This window comes from Camellia sinensis, chromosome 2 (assembly GCF_055761805.1).
Source record: "Camellia sinensis isolate YWXY chromosome 2, ASM5576180v1, whole genome shotgun sequence".
Lineage (NCBI taxonomy): Eukaryota > Viridiplantae > Streptophyta > Magnoliopsida > Ericales > Theaceae > Camellia > Camellia sinensis.
This window is the reverse complement of record NC_138962.1, coordinates 166,497,167-166,504,637: the sequence shown is the minus strand read 5'-3', so window position 1 is coordinate 166,504,637 and position 7,471 is coordinate 166,497,167.

The following is a 7,471-nucleotide window of genomic DNA, read 5'->3' as shown; positions in this document are numbered from 1 at the left end:
GTGAGCCAAGAGAAGCACAAACCCAGCCCCAGTGAAGCCTGCTAGGAACAACACGAGTTTTGGGAGAGTCAGCCTTGTGCCTCACACATGAGGCCATCCTTGCCCTTTTAGTATGTACTTATGTTTCGTTTTGTTGGCAAGGGCCTAGTGTATGTCTGTACATAGTCTGATATAGGTTGACTCGTTTTGGATGATCCTGTCTGTAATGAATTTTTGATTAATTGGATCCGAATTGGAGTTAATTAAGTTAAGAGGATTGGGAATTAAGATTATTTATGAATTAAATTCATTTATGTGGTGCCTAATTTGAATATGTAATTTAATAACGAAATTTTGAGTCTGATCAGAAATTGAAGGCTTAAATGATTTAAGAAACCAAAAAAAAATTGATGATGATAATGAGTTCAATTTAATATTTGGAACCTCCTTGTTTTATTTTGGGACATTGATCGAAGTGGTAACATAATGGTAAAGTAAGAGTGAACCAAAAATTAAATTCGGATAATTTTTCCTACGAACAGCCGTCACTTTTTTGCCCTTTTCTTTTTCCACATTTTGAATTTGGGTGTGAGGCTAGAACCATTGGAAATCTTATTTTCGGGGCTTTGATTTGGACACAAGAACGACCTAGAACGGAGTCCGAATGAGAGAGTTATGCTTGTTTGAAGTTTTGGAATTTGTGTTGGAAACAGGTACGCTTGAGCGGAAAAGAGACGCTCGAGCGGAATTTGCAAATTCAGCAAGTTTAAAGGCACTTTTCTGGATCATTCTTCACACTTTCATCTCCTTTCTTCATCCCTCTCACCCTAGGTCCGAAAACCCTAGGTTTTGACCTCAAATGCCTTCTACTTCCCTAAGAATTGGCCAAGATCTCTTACCAAAAAGTGAAGAAGGCTTGAAGGTCAACATTTTCAGTCGATTGGAATTCGGATTTGTAAAGGATTTTTCTTAAAGCTTTGCTCTCTTGCTTGATTCTTGAGGTAGGGATCTTAGTTCTTCTTTAATACTTGCATTAATAGATAGATTTGTGGTATTTTGATTATATAAATGCAAAATCTACATTTTTGAGCATATAGTGTTAAATCATGGAAATTGAAGGTTTAGGGTTTGAAGTATTAGGATTCAATTGTTGGGATAAGATTATGGATTATGAACCTTGGGTGTATAATCAATGGGAAAATTGGAATAAAAAGAAGTGGTGTGAGAAGTTTTAATTTTTCTTGGAAGTCTTGATTTTTCTTGAAAACCCTAAGTTGATTCATAATGATAATTAATGATTTCGCCCAAATTGAAAGTAGAATCATGAAATTGATAGGTTGAATTATATATATACAAGTTTAATTGGATTTTGGAAGTGTTTGAAAATTATGTTAAAAATTAGCGATTGAACCTTTATTATGGATATTGTAAATTTACATGCATCATAGATTTCTTGAGATTGAGAAGGATTTGAGATTAAATTCATGGAATTAGGAAGAAATTGGGTTTTGAACATAAAAAGAGTTACATGCATGTTCATGATTATGGAAGCTAATTATTTTGGATTTACTTTTGAATATCTTACATGAGTTTGAGTCTAGTTCCTACATGCGTGAACCAATTCTACATATTTTGATATTCTAATTGTACATTTGATTTTGAAAAAGAAGTTTAGAAAACCATGAGTTCATAGGCTTTGATTTTGAAATTAAGTAAGGTTTTGATTTAAATAAATAAATTATTATGTTTCAAGATTTTGAGCAAATAATTTATGAATAAATAAGTGTTTATATTTTCTAAGGCATTTTCATGGTTTTGATCAAGATATGCATGGATTTAAAAAGAATTGAAAATGCGTTTGGAAGCCATTTTTGAGAAGTTCGAAATTCTGGAATTTTACAGACCGCTCGAGCAGACTAATTGCCGCTCGAGCGCAAATTGAAGGCTTCTAGTACTTTTTATAGTCTTTTACAGACCGCTCGAGCGACTAAAGGCTCGCTCGAGCGAACAACTATTCTCAGCATATTTTGGAAAGTTGCATTTAGTTTATATTTTTATTCTCATCTCTTCCCAAAGCATTCTAGACATGATTTATGACTCAATAAAGATTAATAAGCTACCAATCAACATAAATTAGTTGATTAAAGAATAAGTCATTAACTTAGTTACTTGATTAAGAAGCCAAGTGAGGAATTGGTTTATTCAGAAAAGAATGATTTAGTAATAAAAGGGATTTGTGAAATGAGAACTCGATTCATTTGACTAAAGAAAAAAAAAATAAGCGTAATGGGCCTTCGAATTATTTAGACAGAAAACAAGAAAGTCAAGTTTGATCAAGAGAGTAATATTGTGCTTCAATGTGTATATGTTATGTGTTTGTGTAGGTCATGCGCTATTGTCTGCTTGATCTGTTTGATCTGCTTCTGCTACTATCTATGAGTAATAACTTTGTAAAGCTACGTTCAATTATAAGTATTTCCTGAATGATATAAGATGATCTGTTTCTGAAATATTATTTTCTGTATGAATGAATGGTTGTCCAATGTTTTTGAAATGTATCTGTGGCATTCTTAGCTTCAAATGACATCTGTTATCTGTTCTATTACATCCCAATTATGGGTCAACTGTACGTCTCATGAGCCAACTGTTATGGATCCTTATGTATACGTCCCTTAATGGGCCAACTGTACGTCTCATGAGCCAACTGTACCGTCACCGTGCACATGAGTCAACTGTATGCCTTTATGGTCGTCCCTTTATGGGTCAACTATATGCCTTTATGGGTCAACTGTATGCCTTTATGGCCGTCCCTTTATGGGTCAATTGTTTCTGCTAGTGCTAATGAATGTACCACGTATGATTAACAACAAATTATGATTATGAATATGATTATGAATCTGTAACTATTATGAACTATTATTTCTGAACATGATTATGAATCCATTTCTGATAACTAGTAAATTTTGTTTTCTGTAACTGTTATGGACAACATTCATTAAACCCTTTACTCTGTTATTATTCACTAGGCTCCAGCTCACTGTATTAATTATGTATGTAGGTGTTCAGGGGCGTGACCAAGCTTAGAGGCGCCTACCTGGAATCTGTTTTTATCAGTCAACCTATGTGCCTCCCATGGAGGTTTCGGACATGTCTAGTAGTTATGGCTAAGTGCATAAGTTGAAGTTTTGTTTTCCTGTTCAGTTAGACAAGTCTTTGTCTATTTTGCAAATAGGGCTAAGTCCCTTTTTGTCTAGCTTATATATATGTTTATATATGATGATTTGTATATGTATATATGATGACGTAAGGATGATGTGTAGATATATATATAAAAAGTTTAAAATTTTTTCGTCTCATATAAGTCTGCATAGCTCAATGGACGTTGTATATTTGTTACTTGCTTCCGCTAGCCCCTAATATTATGTTAATTTGTCTCAAAGGCCTTCAGTAATCCCATGATTACTGGCCGGTTGCGATGCTAACCCTGTAGGAGGCGGGTTTGGGTCGTGACAAACTTGGTATTGGGAGGAAGAGGTTCAAGCAGTAGTTAAGGCAAAAAAAAAGAGTGTTTTAAAAAGTAGCAGAAGGATAGGACTGAGGAAAACCTTAAGAGCTATAGATTGTCTAATAAGGAGGTCAAAAAAATAATGAGAGAGGCTAAATTGAAAGCTTATGATAACCTATATACTAGACTAGATAGTAAGGAGGGAGAGAAGAGGGTATACAAACTTGCTAAGATACGGAAGAGGAAAATAAGAGATTTTAATCAAGTTAAGTGCATCGAGAGTGAAGATTCTAAGGTATTGGTGAAGGATGAAGAGATTAAAGAAAGATGGAAGAACTATTTTGAGAAACTATTAAATGAGGAACATGAAGGTACGACAATAGGGGAAGAAATAGCCAGTAATACAATAAACCAAGACTATAGGTTCTATCGCAGGATTAGAAACTTTGAAGTAGAGATTACACTTATGAAATAAAATCGAATAAGGCTTTAAGACCCGATGATATCCCTATTGAAGCTTAGAAGTGTTTGGGTAAAAAGGGGTTGCTTGGTTGACTAGGTTGTTTAGCAAAATTTTGTTGACTAGGAACATGTCAGATAAGTGAAGGAAGAGTATTTTAGTGTCAATCTATAAGAATAAAGGAGATGTCCAGAATTGCAACAACTATAGAGGAATCAAGCTAATGTGTCATATAATGAAAGTGTGGGAGAGGGTGATGGAACATCGATTACGAGATATAAGAGAGGTGTCAGAGAATAAATTTGGGTTTATGCCTGGCAAGTCAACAATGAAAGCGATCTATCTTTTGAGGAGAGTAATAGAAAAGTATAGAGAAAATAAAATAGACATTTATATGGTGTTTATCGACCTTGAGAAACCATATAATAGAGTTCCTCGGGATATAATATGGTGGGTGTTAGAGAAGAAAGGGGTGATAAAAAGTTACATTAATGTGATTAGGGACATGTATAAAGGAATGGTGACCACTATTAGATCACCTACTAGAGAGACAAATGAATTCCCTATCACTATAGGGTTACACCAAAGATCCACCTTAAGTCCTTATCTTTTTGCTTTAGTTATGGATGAGTTGACGAGAAATATTCAGGATGACGTGCCATGGTGTACGCTTTTTGCAGACGATATCGTGTTAGTGGATGAGACTAGAGAAGGAGTTAGCACAAAGTTGGAGATTTGGAGAAAAACTCTTAAATCTAAAGGATTCCGGATAAGCAGAACTAACACAGAGTACATGGAATGTAAATTTAGTAACAGTAACAATGAAAGCGGAGAAGAAGTGAAGATTGAGAACCAAAAACTGTCTAAGAGTGGACATTTTCGTTATTTAGGTTTGATTATCACAACAGCGGGGGAGATTGATGCGGATGTAGCCCATAGGATTAAGGCGGGATGGCGTAAGTGGAGAAGTGCGTCTGGGGTACTGTGCGATAAATGAATACCTACTAAACTAAAAGGTAAGTTCTATAGAACGACTATTAGACCAGCGATGTTCAGTAACCAAGAAACAACATGCAGATAAGATGAATGTGGTTGAGATGAGGATACTAAGGTGGATGTGTGGCAAGACTAGACAAAACAGAATTAGGAATAGGTGTATTCGAGAATGAGTAGGAGTAGTACCGATAGAAGATAAGTTGAAAGAGAATCGATTGAGATGGTTTGGTCATATTCAACGGAGACCAATAGAGGCAACAGTAAAGAGATGCAATGCTGTAACGGCAGATGGAAGTGTTAAGGGACGGGATAGACCTAGATTAACGTTGGCTAGCATTGTAACTAGAGATCTGGATTTACTTAATTTGACTAACAAAATGGCCTTTTATAGGGCCGTGTGGAGAAGAATGATTCTTGTAGCCGACCCCATTTGATGAGACTTAAGGCTTGGTTTGGTTTACCCTTTGATAATACATTTTTTGAGAAATATCAATGTTATAATTGTACTTTTTATATTGTTAATGAATTTAAAACAAGGGCAAAAAAGAAAATTTATATTATTTTTGTACTTGTTTTTTAAAAAGAGACTAATATTTTGGGATAATGAAAAATGGAATAAGAGACTAATATTTTGGGACAGAAGAAATACTTTTTTTGAGTTTATAATTTTTGCCTTAGTTTTTTTATTTGAGGGATTATAAACTCAAAAAGTTACCAAATTAGTTTATATGACGGTTTTTTTTTCTCTTTTAATTTTTGTAAATATAAATAGAAAACTGAAAACAAAAACGTTACCAAACAGAACATATTACCTTTTTCTATTCTAAGAAAACAAAAAACCTGTTAAAAATGGACATTTATTCATAAATTTGTCTTCACCTACTTATGTTCCATTTAGTCCAAATTATTATTTTTATATTCTAATAAGTTCTATGAGTAACATGGTTACTAAAATACCCCTAATATTAATAGGGTGAAACGTGGATTAAAGTTTACATTGATAGTGTGAATGTTCCATGATTCAAATGTTCACACTCTAAAATATGAATTTTCACATCACCAATTTGTTAAATGTTCAAAAAATATTTGTAAGGGTAAAATTGTTCATAAAATAACTTAAACATGAGAATTAGGATTTGGTGGATCAAATATCTATTAATTGGACTTATTAAAATACTAGAATTTATTATGGATTAATTTAGATACAAGTACTAAAAGTTGATTTCTAATAAATTTTTCAATTAAAAAAAGAAAAAATTACAAATCAAACGTACTCTACAAAAATAATTACCTACACATGAAAAAGTTTATAATTTTAATAATTAAAATTTATAAATTTTATCATTATTTTGAAGGAAAAAAATTCCCACTACCCCACTCTTCAATTATTTCCCCTTAAAAAAATTGGAACTGCTATGTAGATCGAATTGTCGAGCTCGAAATTGGCTCGAATCCAATTTCAGAAGCAGAGAAGGAGAAGAGAAGGAAGGAAGAGGAAGAGGAGGAGTGGAGGGGGCATAATCACAGGGGGAGAAGAGAAGGAAGGAGGAGGAGGAGGAGTGGAGGGGGCATAATCACAGGGGGAGAAGAGAAGGAAGGAGGAGGAGGAGGAGGAAGAAGAGGAGAAGGAAGGAGGAAGGAGGAAGGGGAGGGGCTCGGCTGACGACAGTTGTGCTGCGACGAAGGGGAGGGGCTCGGCGGGACCGGAGGCGAAGACGGTGGTGCTGCGACGATCGCTGGTGCTGCGACGAAGCGGTGGGGCTCGGCCGACGGCAGAAGCGGAGGGGCCCTCTCTTCTCTCCATTCCCTCTTCTCCTCCTCTTTCTCTTCTCCTCTCTTCTTCCTCTTTTCTCTCCCTCTTTCTCCTCTGTTTCAGACCATAGCATCAGGCATTAATTCAATTAATTTTTTACAATTTTATACAAAAAAATAATTATTTATTTTAAACCCTAACACAAAACTTACAAATTAATTGAATGCATGATGTTATTCAAAATCACAATTTATAATTTAAAATATAAAATAATCAAAATTAAGAAAAAGTATGCAATGAAAAATCATGAGCAGGTGTCATTTGATTAATGATATTAAGATTTGGGAGAAATTGCTTGTGAGGAGGTAAATAATATATATATATATATATATAGATGAGTCCATCTGTCAGCATGTTGATAAATTTTACAAAAATGATTTGAAATTCTAAGAAGAGAGTTCTAATACAGTGGATTCCACTTATGATGTGATGTGTATTTTTTTTTTGCTAGCTCAATAGAGCTCAAATTAGAGCTTTACTTTTAAAACTCTATCATTTTCCAAAATTTTAACCCACAAACTAATTGACTTGTGAATTGTTAACGCTCAACACACGCAATCTAATTCGTTCGCCCTCTCAAATCGGAGGGATTGATTTGAGTGGATTTAAGGGAATTTTTTTTTTTTTTGCTCGCTCCTATCTCATACTTCAAGACCATGTTTGTTTACCAGCGTCAGAGGAGGGATTGGAGTGCTATGGCAGAGAGTTCCACCCACAG